Source organism: Acomys russatus, chromosome 16 (genome assembly GCF_903995435.1).
Source record: "Acomys russatus chromosome 16, mAcoRus1.1, whole genome shotgun sequence".
Lineage (NCBI taxonomy): Eukaryota > Metazoa > Chordata > Mammalia > Rodentia > Muridae > Acomys > Acomys russatus.
The window spans coordinates 12,549,490-12,565,711 of NC_067152.1; the positions used below are offsets into that span (position 1 = coordinate 12,549,490).

Genomic DNA, 16,222 nt, shown 5'->3' on the forward strand with positions numbered 1-16,222 from the left:
GTTGTGGTGATCCATGCCTGTAAGCTCAAGAGCCTGAGGCAAGAGGATTACCACAAGTTCAAGACCAGCCTTGGCTACAAAGCAAGTTTCTGTTTCGAAGGAGAGAAAAATCAAGGGGAAGCTTTAAAACAAGGGTCAGTTTTAGATCTCGCTGTGCTCGGTCCAGGGAAGAGAGACTACCTATAGACTCTGTAGTTCCCAGGTTATGAGTTGGAGAGAGTGTGAGACTGTTCAAGGGGCTAGGAATTTTTGTTTTTCAATTTTTATTTAGTCTTTGGTAATTTCACGCATGAATAAGTGTATTTAGATCTAGTGAACGTTTCTGAGCTGATTCTTGGACTGTTCTGGTATGACACGATTTTCATCTGCATTTTCAGGCATGGAAAGAGTTCACGCCTTACAAATGTGGTTCATATTTACCAGGGGTGGGGGGTGGGGAGCGGGGGTGGTGGCGGCTTGTTTTGCAGCATTTCCCATCCAAACTCTGACAGGTCAAAGCTCTTTCTTCTGACATCCAGCTTGGAAGTGCCGTTTCTGCAGGGTCTTGCCACAGTGAATTGCAGTGAATCTTCGCTCATGGCGGGTTGTGGATGCTCTCACGGGTCTAGGATGGCTGCCCAGTTTTGAAGTAGCAGCTCTTAAAATAGCTGGCAATGGGTGTGGAGTTCAGGGTTAGTTCAAGGGGCTTGGAGGCGGCGCTTGCATGAACGTTTGTGTGCTCACTTGCATGCCTGTGTGTGTGCCCATGTGACTGTGTGTGTGATAGAACCATTTACACAGGGACCATTGTGAGAGCAAGTAGCGGGTGTGGAGGGCGAGGAGGAAGAGGGAGGGGGGCTTTGGTCTAACCATCCTGGAACAGTTGCTAGAGCAGCGTTTAGTGTTTTATTAGGAGAGAACAAGTCTATAAAAGGAACAAGAGGTTCAATCATTACAGAGTGGGGCGACAGGAGGCAGCTGCCAGGATGACTTTGAAACCCTTTGAGATCCTAGAGGAGTTGCCACAAGTAACACACCACAGCTGCCGGGGTCATTCCATGGAGATGCAGAACTTGGCACGCGATCCCCCGCAGCGATGGGATCCTAGGGTCGCCCAGTGTTTTCTTTAGATAAGTTTTTACCCTGCTCTCACTTACCGCGCTCCTTACTCTCCTTTGTTTTCAGGTAGGCTTGAGAGACTTGAGAGTGGGCAGCCCCCTAGTTTGATCTAAAGAGGAAAGAAAGATCATGTCTGCTTGGGGGCTGGGCAGGGAAGGACTAGGCTGGGAAGATGCAGAGGGCCCTCCCTACTCTTGCCCACGGTGCCTACACTTAATGAACAAGTTGCCATAGTTTGCAGACCATGGCTTGCATGATGTCATGAAAGTAACAGAGATGTTTCATTTTGGTGAAATCTACCTGGGATGTCTGGTTTTTATCAGCGCATGCAGAGTACTTGCAAAGTTGAATCCCTCAACTTGAAATGTTCCCAATTAAATCCTATCAAGTCAAGCAAGGACCATTGTTCACATAAGCCAGAAGACAGGTTATTTATGATGGGTTGGTTCTCGACAAATGCTTTATTTGATACGTGTGTAAAACTTTTGATAACACTTTCTCAAAGAACAAATGCCAAAGAATGATGGTTGTTGGCTGGGAGAATTCCTGGGAACTGAGAGTCTGTGTGCAAGCCCTCAGAGTGACCACTGAAGAACCCTGGAAGGGGTGTGGCCCCGGTCTTATGGCCAGGGGACAGTTGGTGGGGGGGCGGGTTAGAAGGTGGGCGCAGCAACGGTCACAATGTATGCTTAGAAGGGGCTCTTCTCACCGCCTAAGAAGCCCTTTCTGTCCAGCCCAGGAGAGTGGCCGCTTCTCTCCTTCCGTTCTTTGTCTACTCCAGTTTAAAAACCGTCCGCATTCCACCTCCTTGAAGAGCTATGCACTCCTCAGACACGTTAAGATGGAGAGACAGAGAGATCAACAACTGTCATTTAACACTTTCCACAGCCCCCACAGCCCCATAGCAGTTTCAAACATATATAAATGAATTTTATTCGTGTTTATCCTATTACTCTCTCTCGTCACCCCATACACACTGCAACCCTTCTTCCCAATAGGCCCTCCCCACACCACTTTCAAGACTTCGTATATGTGTGACTCACTGAGTTTAAGGACTGTTGCTTGTACGAACAGGGGTCGAAGGTTGTTTACTAAAGCGTAGGCAAATTATCAGTGGTCAAGTTCTTCAATTTGTTTGTTTGTTTGTTTGTGACAGGATCTCACGTAAACCAGTCTGATTTCAGACTTCCTCAGAATTAAAGATGACCTTGAATTCCTTTTGTTTGTGAGTTATAGTTTATGCCTACATGAAGATGCAGGGGTGCATGTGCAGTCGGAGGCCACAGGAGGATGTCTGGGGTCTTCTCTATTGCTTTCCACGCCACCAAGTACCCCTTCCCCTTTGACTTAGGGCCTATCACTAAAGCCCGAAGCTCACCATTATGGATCGGCTACCTGGCCTGTGAACTCCCAAGTTCTGCCTGTCTTGTCACCTACTACTAGGGTGACAGGTATACACATGGCTGCTAGAGATGTGCACTGTGGTCCTCCTGCTTTCACAGCAGGTGCTCTTCCTCACCCAGCCCCAGGGCACCTTCATGTTGAACCTCTTGCCTCCACCTGCTGTGTGCTCAGAAAAGCCATGTAGAGGACATGGAGCAAGGTCTCCTTGTTCTGTCACTTGGAACCAGGCATTCCTGGACATTAACCCACAGGCCCCCAGGTCATTACCGTGTGGTCAGTGGTCAGCCGTGTCCATCAGAGACAAGAATGGTTTGGGAGACATCGTACAGAACTGCACATGGCCATGTACGTCCACTCTTTTGTGTGCAGTGGGAATCGCATCAGCTGGAAATTGCACTTTGGTAGGTCACGGTGTCTGAGATCAAGAGAGTGTAGTGGTGCACTGCAGGATTCCAGCTACAGAGGTTAAGACCTGTTTGAAAAACAGAAGAAACAAAGCATGGAGATGCACGCTTGTAATCCCAGCTGCTCGAGAGGCTATGCCAGGAGGATTGCAAATTAGGTCAGCCCGAGCTACATGAAAGTAAATAATCAAAGACTGCAGAGATGGCTCAGGGGTTAAGAGCATTTGCTATTCTTATAGAGGACCTAGGTTCAGTTCCTAGCACCTACATGGCGCCTCACAACTGCCAGTAACTCCAGTTCCAGGGATTCCAACACCCCTTCCTGGCCTCCACAGTCACAAAAAGCAGGAAGACACTTATACACATAAAATAAATCTTCTTTACATAGATAATTTCTTGTGTTTTTTTTAATTAAATAAATGAAGACAGCAACTGTATAGGAGAAATACCAATTCCTAAAAGAGATTGCCTTGTGTTTTTATTCCTGCCCCAGCTGTGCAGTAGGGCCATGGTGTCTCTACCCTCACAGGTGGTGTACCTGTTTAAAGGACAAAGAACATCCTCCTGGTGTGGGAAGGCTCACCCATCCCAAGTCTCTCTAAACATCAGACTAAGCCCAATGAGGAACAAGCAGAATTATGATAGCCACAGCATGGTATTCAGAATTCCTTTTGTTATTAAAAAATTCCACACTGGCCGTTTGGGTTCAGGAAGCCTGAGCTGGGATAAGAAGTAGAGCCTTTGTCTGGTGCTGTTTTAATGAACTGCTTCAGGTGTTGGTGGGAGCTGGCTCTGAAAGGCCTTGAGAAACACAGATGGCTCTCAACCCCAGGTTGAGTGGCAGCAGTGGCTGGTCCCATTGGGTGCGCGTGTGGTTCGTCTCTCCTGCCCCACAGTGTGTCAAGATTCTTGAATAAGAATAGCAGAATAGAGTGGGGGCCATATAGTCCCACCCATTGTGACTTAGACGATCCCGCATTTGATGTAGCTCGACTGAAGCAAGGCTTTCCCAAATAGATATTTCTCTTGAGACAGGTTCCTTGAGTTTGAGTCCTTTGCCCCAGGCTAGCCCACTCTGCACCACTGCCGTCTACAGAGTGGCAGAGCATTAAAGCATTCAGCTTCCCTAGAGATGCAGAAAGTCAGGCGCACTTCCACCCATGTGGCCAAAGCTGTGGATAGCATCATTGCTGCCCACTATGGCCACTGCCTTAGCAAGGAGACAAGGTGAGACTCCCACCTTTCAAATAGCACCTGCTGTGTGAGTAAGTCTTGTTTGGGATGTGTTTCTAACCTTCAGAGGGCATGTGTCATGGCAAGCTGCTGGCGTTGGGCAGTCTGGACAGAGAACACCTGGAATGATGGGACCGTCTAGTCCGCATCCCATCCTTCCTGAAACCTCATTCTCAAGTGAAGGGCTGTCTGAGGAGCGGGTGATCACAGCCAGAGGTGTTCATGACTGGAACTTCTGTCAGTGAGCAGTCTGCCTCCTGCGGGGAAAACCAGGATGTAGAGTTCTAGCTCTGAGGCTATTACTGCGTAGCACTGTCCTCAAGGTGAAGGACGGGGTGAGAGTTCTGTTGAAGGACTAACAGTGTCTCTCGGGGAGAAGCTACTGTGTCAGTTTTCTGCAACTCTAGAGCCTGTGGTCTAATTCTTAACCTTTGTGCATGGTTAGGGGTGTGTGGGACCCATGTGATGGCCAGAGGCCGACTTTATATTTTGAGGCAGAATTTCTCACTGGACCTGGAGCTCCCAGGTTCTGGTAAACCATCTGTCCAGAGAGCCTCAGGGATACATGCCTATCTTTGTGCCAGCCCCGGGGTTACAGGCAGGGTCCACCCCAGCCAGCTCAGTATACCACAATAATATATACCTGCTGTCTGAAATTTCCACTCCAAACTTCCGGTCTTGTCTGGAGAGACCTTCCTACTTTAGGGCTCTTTCTCCCTTTTCAGGGAAAAGAAAAGAAAGATTGTGGCACGAGTGCGTGCATCCATGCCACCTGGATATCATTTCTAGCTAGAGAACCCTTCCTTTGCCCATCTGCTTTTCTCCTCCCTCTGCAGCGTTTACTAGAATATGTCTTCCATTTCATTTGGTTCACACATTTATTAAGCAGCAATTTGTTACGCACAAGCCATGTACCTAGAGGGGCTTCCTTGAGAAAGGCTTGAAACGAGTGTTGAAGAAGAAGTTAGGATGAGCCAGGCAGCAGCTGAGTGGGCCCAGGGAGGGGTCAGGGTAGAAGCAATAAGACAATAGCAAGCTCAGGTTTCCCAATCGTGAGGCTTTAGGAGCCCTTATGGCATTCTAAGCACAGTGACACAGATGAGTTTCAGAACACCTACTTTGACTAGGGTTTGGAAAATGCATTAAAGAGGGTGGGGCTGGGTCCAGAAAAACCAGTATAAGCTACATTGATCTTGGTGAAGAGTAGTGGCTGCCTGACATTAAGAGGTGGTTGTAGGAATGGAGAGGAGATGCCAAATGTGACAAAATGTGGCCAGACGCCACAAGAGCCTATGGCTTGCCTGGACCTGTAGATAAGAGGTGAGAGTCCAGGAGCGTGAAGTTGGCTTGACAGCCCAGTAGAAGGCTGAGGTGCGCATGGAGAAGGAGGCTGGAGAGAACACAGTGGATCTAAAGAGCGTAAAAAAGAACTAAGAGGGCTGGGAGTGCAGCCCAGTGACAGAGCACTCACTTAGTATGTATGAGATTCGTGGGGCTGTGGGGCTGTGGGTTCCTCACACAGCCATGAAAAAAATGAGAGGAGTGGAAGGCAGCCACCACCGGCACTACTAAAAAAAATAAGAGGCCAAAGTCACGCACCTTTTTTGACTTTACTTTATCGATGTAGACTGCCTAATGCTTTGTTGGGGGTGGGGACGCAGAGAAGGGCATGTGGGAACTCTCAGCATCTAAGAGAAGTTAGCATGAGCCCTCTTCTTGAGATTACTTTCCAAAATTTGACCAGATGTTTAAGCAAATTAGCAAATGATTAAAGCAGCAGCCGGCTTAGACCTAGACCCCTGTGGGATCAGCAAAGAAGCAAGACTAAGAGAAAGCCTTGCCCAGGGGCCCTGGCTTGCTAGTAGAGAGGTCTGCTGTGGTCCCCTAAAGGCGGATGGGCAGAGCCAGATGCAGGCAAGCTGAATCAGAAGGGGAAGGCTGAGCAGGGAGTACAGAAGCAAGTCCAGGAGTTGTGTTCACTCCGAGAATCCCTTACGTCCAGTGGCTACTTATCCCATGTAAAAAGACGGTGTTAGAGCTAGGGAGATGGCCCAGCGGACCAAGTGTTTGCTGCAGAAGTGTGAAAACCTACATTCAGAACCCTGGCACCCACATAAAACTGGGTGTCATAGTGGGTGTCTGTCATTCCAGCCTTCCTGCCTAGAGATGAGGTAGAGGCCAGAGACTTTGCAGACGCCTGCCTGGCATACAAGCTGGCAAGCCAGTAGAGAAACACACTGAAAGGCAATGAAACAGCCAGGGTCCTATGACCTCTGTATACATGCACACACCACGTACATGAAGAATAAAAAGTATATTAAGTATTTCTAAAGTGTTTAAGCTACATGTGGCAGGATGTGTATAATATAGTCCTAACATTTCAGAGAACAGACATGGGAATCAAATATTTAAGACAGCCTGGGGTCTAAGGTGAGACCCTGCCAACCCTCCAAAAAAGATGGTCTTCAAGTGCTCAGAAAAACGATTGATGACATTTTGTCAAAGCAGAATGGACCCATAGCTCCAGGCAGGGCCTTGGGCAAGTCAGGTAATCACCCATCCTAGCAGATGGCTAGGGTCACACTCCACGCTTTATTCATATCTGTACATTTCAGCTTTGAAAAGCCCAGGAGTCTTGCTTAGAATAGTAGATTCTCCTTTCTCACTAAAGATGCAGACCTGGACATCAGCAGACCAAGCCAGTGACTGTGCAGGTGATGCAAGCAGTGGGGCCGGAGGGCTCCAGAGACAGTACAGCTCTGAAGCCCCTGGGGTTCGGTTAGGATGCTAGGGTTACAAATCAACTGTCCTCCCCTAAAAATATACCACCGCCAACAAAAATCTAACCAGGTTTCTAACCAGTTTCATCTAGAAACTGTTCCTTTACTTACCATTTAAATAAACACAAATGAGCAGAATTTAGCATCCAGTATAGGGGAGTGATCCCCACCCCACCCCCACCCACCCCTTGCTCTTGTCAACTCCAGCACTCTCCCCTGCTAGTGGTGACGATGAAGATCATGAGTGACTAGCTACAACTTTTCCATGTCCTTCCAAAGGAGATTCAAACCTCAGGCCTCCCCGGAGAGAAGCCTAAGGCTTGCCTCCTATGCCATCAGTTTCTGCATCTGACAGTGCCTCCTCCTCCCTATCCGTTCTTATCATTGCTCTGCCTCTGTGACAACGGGCAGCTCTGTGCCAGCTAAAAGTCACATATGTAAGGCTTAAGATTGCAAACAGGGCCTAGTGGGGGACGCTTGTAATCCCAGTCCTCAAACAGAGATGGGAGGACTGAAAGTCATCTTTAGCCACATAGTAAACTGAGAGCAGCCTGGGGTCTGTGAGACTCTGTCTAAAAAAAGAAGATGCAGGAGAAAAACAAAAAACACCTTACATTACAAAAATGGGATTCTTAGTAAAGTTAGGATAGTGTTTGAATCCCTTCATGTAACAGGGCATTTCCATCCACCTTTTTTTTTTTTTTTTTTTTTTTTCCTTTCCTTTCCATTTCTCTCTTCTTCCTTCTTCTTCTTCTTCTTCTTCTTCTTCTTCTTCTTCTTCTTCTTCTTCTTCTTCTTCTTCTTCTTCTTCTTTTCTCTCTCTCTCTCTCCCCCCCCCCCTTTCCATCTTTACAAAGCCTGGTTTTTTGTTTTTTGTTTTTTGTTTTGCTTGTCACTTTTTGGTGGCAGCTGCCCTGTGTCAAATGTTTGTTTCTCTCACATGTATCAAAGGTCCAGAGAGGTTGAGTTACACGCCTGTAGTCACACAGCCAGTGGTCAGAAAGCATCAGGCACGGTCCAGGTGGTAGTGAACCTGAAATGTTTGGGCTCTAACGGCCTCACTCAGGAAAAGTATGTCAGTCCCCACAAGGGGAGTGCAGAATAGCCTTCACGTCCCCTGCTCTCCCAGGAGAACTGTATTTCCTACTTTCCTGAATTCTATTATGACAGGTTTTTTTTTTTAAAAAATGATGTAAAATTTATGTGTATGTACGTGCATGAAAATATGTGGCCGCTCACAGATACATATATAGAAGATGAAAGAGAAAAACAGGCAACTTATAATTACAGATATTTTCGTTCATCTGGTATCCAGATGATCTCCCTTGATTCTGACAGTTTTGACAAATCAGTTTATTAAAATTGTAAATGTAACCGGAGCTGTTTAGCACAGCTCCAGGCAGAAGGTGCTTTTCTCCCCTGCTATGTTTTGCTGTCCCGTTATTAGAAGTAAATACAGTTATGCTACAGACAAAAGAGCTGGTCTTCAGGGAGAGCGATGGGACCTGCTGGCCACAGTCCCACACAGCTTTACTGTCCAAAACCCCAAGGATATTTTCATATGGCTTTAACCTTGGTCAGGCAGAAACAGTGTCTGGTCCCCATCCCTGCCCTCTGCCCCTGCAATTCCTTCTTGACCCCTTCAAAGAGTGACCTCACTCAGCTCCCACAAGGCTCCAGGAGACATTGCTCAGGTGACTCTCAAGGCAGGAAACCATCGGCATGGTGGATTTTGATTTGGGATCTATAGGACATGGTACTTAACGGCATGGACAAACCCACTGGGAGACTGCATGGCCGCAGCATAGCAGAGGGAAGCAGGATGGAAGAAGAAATGTACAGAAGGTGGAACTTTGTGCTGTCACTGAAAAGGGGGAAAGAATTCCCGCTCTCTCATTCTCATTTTTTATTTCATTCTGTCAACTGCCGTGGAAAGTCTGGAGAAGTTTTTTATTTCCAGTCTAACTAGCTTCAGCTGGCTTGTCTCACATCACTCTGGTTTTGTTGTGTTATCTTTCCTCATCACTTCTCTGCCCACCGTCATTTGTAAATAAGCCCTTATTTCTGTGGTAAGTCAGGGCATCTTCATCCTTGTGCCATGGACTACTGGCAAGCTGGTAAAACCTATGGAACCCTTCTTGGAATTGTGTGTGTGTGTGTGTGTTTAGAGGCAGGATCTCTCTTTGTAGACTAGACTGGCCTGGCCTCAAGCTCACAGAGATCCAGCTGGCTCTGCTTTACAAGTTCTGGGATTAAAGGCATGTGCCACTATGCCTGGCAATAGTTTACTTTTTAAAGTTATGTATATGTCAGGGAGGAGTACAAGTGCGTTTATACTCCTAGAACTGGAGTTGCAAATGGTTTGAGCCACCTGCAGAGGGTGGTAGGGATGCCCTGGCCCTCTGCAAGAACAGCATGAGCTTCTAACTGTTGAGCGGCCATCTCTCTAGCCACTAGCTTGTTACTGATTTTTTTTTTTTTTTTTTTTTGAGGCAGTATCGCACCTCTCCCAGGCTATCCTCAAACTAGCTTTTTATCCAAGGATAACACTGAACTTCGTATCCTCTTGCTTCTACCTCTGCAGTCCTGCAGTGATGGGCATATGCCTGATGTTACATCATGGAAGAGGTTAAGGCCAGGCCTTGTGCCTGCTGGGCAAGCACGCCTCCAACTGAGCTGTATCCCTGGCCTTTCAGAATATTTTTAAATGAATAAAATAAAATCTGTAGGGACATGGTTACTAAAATATTTTAAATAACGATGTATTTATGACCTAGTAATGTATACTTTTTTTTTAACCATAGTAAATGAGCAGAATTAATTACAGCCATACTTTCAAAGTTGTAATTTGTAAACACCAAGAATGAACAAATAATAATCCACAGACTGCTTTTATAAATAAAGTTTTATTGGAATGAAGCCATGTACGCGTCTATGTATATTATTAGATCTGCTTTCATTCTACACGAGCAAAGTTCAGTACAGTTCTCAAACCCTAAAATATTTGCCATCTGGACCCTTATGGGAAGAAAAAAACAACTTCCCAATTCTTGGTTTAAATTGCAACAATAATATTGCACAATAAACATACCGATTTTTATTGCTGACAGTCACAGGGCCTGTTAGCTACTGTGTTTCTTCCACATTAATCAGTGATATAAATGCTCAACTTAAAGTGAGAAGCTGGTGAAAATAGAGGTGTGATTTTTTTTTTTCCATCTGAGACCACCTGAATTCCGTTCACAGACTCCTTGGAGGCCTGTGGTCCCAGCTTAGGAACTTTTGAATGGAATTACAGTTGAGTGGACGTTTTAGCAGAAGGAAGTCGCTCATTCCTTTGCCATGTAAAACATCTGTACCTTTCCACTCCTCATATAAAGGAGCTTTAGGTAGTAAGCAGAGAGGAAGTCAAGCCTTCCCCAGGATTAGGTGAGCAGCACCACTTTGGATGGGTGTTCAGTGCCACAGAGCCACTCTCTTTCTCCAAGAAGTTGAGTTCTCTTAGCCAGTGCATAGAACACTTGAGTTTGGGGCCCGGGAGCAGCAGCCCAGCCAGTCAGGCGCTTGCCTCAGGACCAAGAGAACCTGAGCTTCCTCCATCATTGCAGCACTATGGAAGCAGAGCTCACTGCCCAGTCAGCCCAGTCATGGAGACACCCAGTCCCCAAAAGGAGGAAGATTGAGACAGATATCCAACATGACTTCTGGCTTCTGTACCCGAATACACACACCCCAACACACACACGCAAACACAGGAGTACATACACACACAAAGAAAAGCCTTGAGATCCTTGACACACAGAGTTATTAATGACGCCCACCCTGTTCCTCCCCTGCCAGGAAAGAAGGTCAGAATTTTCCCAGGCTACTCCTGTCCTCTCTGATACAGAACTTGCCTTTTCTAGTCTAGTTTCGTTTAGTTTCTTTCTTTCTTCTTTGTTTGTTTTTCAAGACAGGGTTTCTCTGTGTAGGCTTGTCTGTCCTGGACTCACTCTGTAGACCAGGCTGGCCCCAAACTCACAGAGATCCACCTGCCTCTGACTCTCGAGTGCTGGGATTACAGGCATGCACCAACTCGTCTTGTTTATTAATATCACATGAGGATATACCGCAGGACCTTACTTTGCCATTTATGTGGCCATGATGTCTTCCTCCTCCAAGGGTGTTTCTAGTAGGCAGCAACAACTCATGTCCACCTCATGGGAAAATTGGTACCATTAAAGAGAACAAGCTGACTGTACCATTTCACTAAAGAAATGAAAGTTGTGTGCTTTCAGAATATGATCATTTTAGATTTTTAAATAATTATTTGACAATTTTATACATATTATATATAATGTATCTTGATCATATCCACCCACCAAGTCTCCCTCCCACTCCCCCTGGACCTCTCCCACCTATTTTTTTTTTTTCCTCTCTCTCTCTCTTTATAATCTCCTGAGCCCAGTCAGTGCTACCTGGATGAGCACAGATATTTTACCCATGGCCACACGCGGGAAGAAAAATGATTCTCTCCTCCCGCACCAGCCACCAATTTCCAACAACGCCCTGCCTAGTTGTGGAGCCTCCAGAATCTTTGCTGGAATTTCTGACTGACATGATCTGGTGTGCATCTTGTGGAGGAAACCATAACTGCTGCCGTGAATTCATACTGAAAGGGCCGTGTCGGGTCCGGAAGACAACACGTAGCATCCCCCATCTTCCAGCTCCTGCGCTATCTCTGCTCCCTCTTTCATGATGATGTTCCTGAGCCTTGTAGGAATTAGCAGAGATGTACTGTTTAGGGCTGAGCATTCAATGGTTTTACGTCTCTGCATTAATTGTTGGCCACTACATAAAGAAGCTGCTCAAATGAAGGTTGAAAACTGCACAAATCTGAGCAGAGACACAAATTATTTTAGAAGGCAGTTTGACAGCTTGTTCGTTTATCAGAACAACCATAGCAGATTCCTCTTCTAGGGCATGTGTTCTCCCCAGCCAGATTTACAATACCAGGCATAAATTCCAAACAGAAAGGGGTGGGTTACCCCAGAGCAGTCACGCCGATACCACACTCAGCTTCATGTTTTGCCTAGCACATTTTAGATTCTTGGATATTGGAATATTCTGTTTTGTGTGAATTTAGAGCCAGAAGTTGATTCAGAATATTCTTCTGCTAATTTTATTTTTTAAACTTTTTTCTAGATATATCTTATTTTTTATTTAGAGGTGTGTGTCTGTGCACTTGAGTGCAGGTACCCACAGAGTCCAGAAGAGGGCGTCAAATCCCCATAGAGTTGTATCCTCTTACCTTCTAAGCCATCTCCCCAGCTCTGTGTTTTGGTTTTTAGATAAGCTACTACTAGCTCTACTAGCCTCGCCTGACCCAAAGTCTTTTCCTCCTGCCCTAGCCTCTCAGGGGTTATAGGTATATGTCACCATATCTGACAACTAATTTCAGTGTGGTAATCAGCTTTACCTCAGCATAACACATGAACTTATAAAGCAAAAGGGTACAGTCTAGACCAGTGTGGGGATTCTGGTTATGATCAGCTGGCCCCATTGCTTTGGGGCTGTGCTAAGGCGACCCAACATAGTGGGGATGCATGGTCGGACACAGCCGTTTACCTACCCCAGGAGTTGTGAAGCAGAGAGGGAGCAGAGATTAGGGTCTTGACCACAGTGACCTACGGGTCTTGTGCTGTAGATTCCGTCACCTCCCAAATGTCCACCCTCCTTTGTTGAAACCATTTCAGGGCGTCATCCCACATCCAGACCACAGCAGATAACCCCCTTAGATGAGCATCTGGTTTGGTCTACAAGGTCCCTGCTATCACTGCTCCCATTGTGCTACTCTGGAGGAAGGTACAAGGAGTTCAGAGGACGGTGTTAGGTGATGGGATCTGGGGTTCTCCCAGTTTTCAGAGAAAAGCCAGCCTTTTATCTCAACCGTCGTTTCCTGGATCGGCTGCCACCCCTGGGTGTGCTTTCCTTAGAAGACCCCATAGCTTAAGCCCCGTGGAGAAGGGCAGTGAGATGGATAGGCTCTGACCATTGACCCTAAAAGATCTAGGGTCTTCATCACTCCTTTTCTTGTAGAAGACTTGTGGAGAGAAAAAAAATCCATAAGGTTCCTCCCAGGGCCGTGTGATCAACGGTGCTTCTCAGATATTTGAGCCCAGCCCAACATGTAGCAACGTGCCCACTTTTCATACTGCCCAGGGAAAGCAAACACTTGCCAGATAGTGGGCCTCTGAGACAGCTCATAGTGGCCATCCTCCCAGGCCCTGAGTGGTCCTGCTGATGCAGCAGAGCTCAGAGAGTATTGTTTTTCCAGATAATATTTGAGTGTCATCTTACCAAGATAAAATAAAAAGGACTGATGGGAAGCTGGAGGTGCAGGCTGCTGCAGGGGTGCTGATCGGTTGGCGTCTTGTGTGCTCCCTAAACAAGTGGGGGGAAAAAGTCCCTCGTGTATAAGAGTGGGGAAAGAATGTGAGTCTGTGCCTGTGTTTGGGATGCAGCGGCAGCCTGAAACTTCTGGGCTGCCCTGGGAATGTGCAGGAGCCCACCAGCATCTCTGTGCAGTAAGTGTCACCCATCCATCTAGCCGGAGCTGCCGCCCTGCCCGGCTTTGGGATGCTGATTTCACCTGACAGCCTCACCACCTGTTGTTCATTGGATGCTGGTGTTTTCTCCTCCTGCTGTCATTTCTCATTACCGCCCGACTTCCTTTTAAGGGAATGGGATAGTGGGACCTGGCCAACTCCCGAGAAAGAGGGCGCAGGTACAAATAAGGATTTTCTCCCGAGCTGCCGGTTTCTGGCTGAGCACAGCTTGAAGCAGCCGTAGTATTTCCCATCCATTTTGGTTCTCCCTGCGCTGAGTGTGCATAGTGCCCTGTGCCATAGTGTTCCGAAGCTCCTAGAAGGCTGAGGCTAAGGAGCACCATATTCCACAGATGTATGAAGGGGAGGTGTGGTGTCCCTGTCTTCCGAGTTCTAATCGTTAGCCGAGCCTCCTGTGCCCTGTGGCTTAGGTCTGAGTTCCACCCCCAGTGACAACAGGAAGCCCATCCTGTCAGCAGGACTAGAAGGGTGGCGTCACCCTTATGGCTGCCTCCTCCTTCATACACCTCCCCATACAGCAACCCCCCAACTCCTGCTGCCTTTTCCTCCCTCTTCGGCATGCCCAGCCTTCAGCTTCTGGGTTTTGTGCACCCAGGGTAGCCATGAAGACAGCCCAACAACATTTAATTCAAACGTGATGAGGTTTGTTTCTTTTTTGTAGTTTCTTGTGTGTAACTTGTGGAGTTCTTGGTGTTTACAGTAGCATCGTGATGTCAGAAGGTTACATACACTTCAAATCCTTCTTACATTAGCCCTTTCTCCTTTCCTCCCCATCCCCACTGTCAGTTCTCTTTTTTAAAAAAAAATTGTTTTTATCTTTAATTTCTTATTATTTTATGGGCATGGGTGTTTTACTGGCATGCAGTGCCCTCAGAGGCCAGAAGAGGGTGTTAGATCCCCTGGGACTAGAGTTATGTGCCTTTCTGTGGGTGCTGGGGATTGAACCCAGGTCCCCTGAAAGAGCAGCCAGTGCTCTTATCTGCTGAGCTGTCCCTCCAGCCCACTCTCAAATCTCTTCTGACCTTCACTTTGGCTTCCGTTGACCTGTCCTGTGACACGGACTCTGAAAGACTAGCAGACCTTGGTTAGAAGCCATATTTGCTCACCTTACAATGTAAACCTTGCTTAGCTCCTTACGCCATCTCAGTGTGTTAACATGCATACCATCTAACACACTGAACTGCTGGCCAGATTTAAGTGCGGTGGCTGCATTTGCTGCAGTTTTCCCTGTCCCAATACTCTGACAGGAGGTCACTGTACAGTGAATGAAATAAGAATATTCCTTGGGTCTGTGAACTCCTGAACTTGGCCCGAGGCTTATCCCCCACAAGTCTACCTACCCCATGGACACCTTACTTAAAACTGGGGTGCCTTGGCACAGCTGTGGCTCTTTGGCTGCAGCTCTGCTAGTTGTTCCAAATGTAGTCTAACATACTGGTGTTGGAGAATTGCAGACCTTTTGGCTTTCATTAATTTATTTTTATTTTCTTTGTATAGCTATTTTATCTATATGTATGTTAACACACAGTGTACATGCTTGGTACCCACAGAGGCCATAAGAGGGGGGTCATCTAGACAGCTTTGAGCCCCCATGTAGGTGCTGGAAATTCAACCGAGAGCCTCTGAAAAGGCACCAAACTATTAACCGTTGAGCCAGCATCCCTGCCCCTTGTTTGGCTTTTAAATAAAACAAAATTTGGCTTCAGTGTAATGTTAAAATGCAATCTGAGAAGCCTGCTCTCTAAGTTCCTGCTTTGCAGGTAAGCCTAGATACTTATTGCTAACTGCTGTTTAATGGAACTCTGGAGTTTTCTTCAGGCTTAAATTAGGTGATTATTTCCAACTCTGTCAGTTTTCTGGCCTCAGATCTTTCTAGGAACAGCATTAGGCCTGAGAGTCTGTGGCCAGTCTCACCAACTCTTGTGATTCTCTCAAAGACCTGCTGACTTGGTCAGAGAGAGCCCATCTCAGCAGGGCCCTCTCAGCGCTGTCTTTCTCTGTGTCCTCTCCCATTAGAAAAGGAGGGGCGGAGCCTAGGGCGGAGCTTGAGCGGCACCAGCCCCTGCGCTCCCAGCTGCTCTTTGCCTCCATCCCTCAGAGCTCCACCCCACGGGAATGTGTCTGACTGTTTTCAGGCTCCTTCTGAGGAACAACGAAGCCTCCCCCATTTCCTTGCTTCTCTTACAAGAGATACTGGGATTTGCTTGAATGCAGGGGGGTGTCGTGTGGAGAATAGTCTAGCCTTTGCTTCCCACGGCTTCACAGAGTCTAAGCAGAGCTGCCTGGCCTCTGTCTAGCCTCCAGCTAAGATGCGAGCAGTCCCTTTGAACTACATCTTTTTGTATTTGATGTCTGTCTGCTTGTATAAGACAGAAATAATCCCGCTCTTCCTCAGTGGGAGTGTGCCAAAGTGCATTAGTGAAGTATTCAGAAATCAAAGAAACTGTGATTCTGAGAAACCTTGGAGGGGCCCCTGGCTAATCTCCAAACATTCCTGGGTAAGGACTTAAATAGCTAGATAAATTATTCAATTCAAACTTTTGAATAATTTTATATTACCTTCTATTACAAATGTTTAAGACTTTTTTTTTTTTAACTCTGAGGAAAGGGGTTTCTCTGTGTAGCCTTGGCTGTCCTGGAACTCACTCTGTAGACCAGGCTGGCCTCGAATTTATAGAGATCTACCTGTCTCTGC

At 46.8% G+C, this 16,222-nt stretch overlaps 1 protein-coding gene across 8 annotated transcripts in view; it reads left to right on the forward strand.

The window, feature by feature from the left end:
- Nucleotides 1–16,222, forward strand: part of Bcas3 (BCAS3 microtubule associated cell migration factor) — a 464,077-nt gene that overhangs the window by 368,134 nt on the left and 79,721 nt on the right. The window lies entirely within an intron of this gene.